This window comes from Octopus bimaculoides, chromosome 18 (genome assembly GCF_001194135.2).
Source record: "Octopus bimaculoides isolate UCB-OBI-ISO-001 chromosome 18, ASM119413v2, whole genome shotgun sequence".
Taxonomy (NCBI): Eukaryota; Metazoa; Mollusca; class Cephalopoda; order Octopoda; family Octopodidae; genus Octopus; species Octopus bimaculoides.
Window position 1 is genome coordinate 2,924,378 of NC_068998.1, and position 761 is coordinate 2,925,138.

A 761-nucleotide genomic window follows, 5' to 3' on the forward strand; every position below is an offset into this window, starting at 1 on the left:
TGTATCTTTATACTGTATACATTAAATAATATTTATCTTTCACTGGATGGAGTATTTTTGTTGATCATACCTTAATGGAACAATATATTATATATATATATATATATATATATATATATTACACTCTCTGAGTGGTTGGCGTTAGGAAGGGCATCCAGCTGTAGAAACTCTGCCAAATTTAGATTGGAGCCTGGTGTTGCCATCCGGTTTCACCAGTCCTCAGTCAAGTCGTCCAACCCATGCTAGCATGGAAAGTGGACGTTAAACGATGATGATGATGATGATGATATATATATACATACATACATAGTCCTCCACCCAAAAAGTATTTACACTCTTCAGAAAAAGTAAAATCTGTATAAATATTCTAATTCAGTGTTATTGCAATTTGATAAAACATCGAAAGAGGTATTTATATTTATAGGGCTACTTATACAAGTTAAATATTTATACAGATCTTTTCCTCTCCTGAAGTGTGTACGCATTTTTTTGGGCAGCTTGTATATATATATATATATATATATATATATGCACATGTATGTATCCATACACATTGCTTTATTTTGAAGGAATGAGAAAAGAGTGCTCAATACATGTTGTAGAGGATGTGGTTCTTTTACTGAAACTAGAGCAGAGAGTTTGTCTTGTGACTTGAGTTTTCACACCACTGCCTGAAGATTGCAGTGGCATGAAACTTGAGTCATGAAACAAACTCTCAACTTTAGTTTTAATAAAATAATTATTATATACCTCAGGCCAAC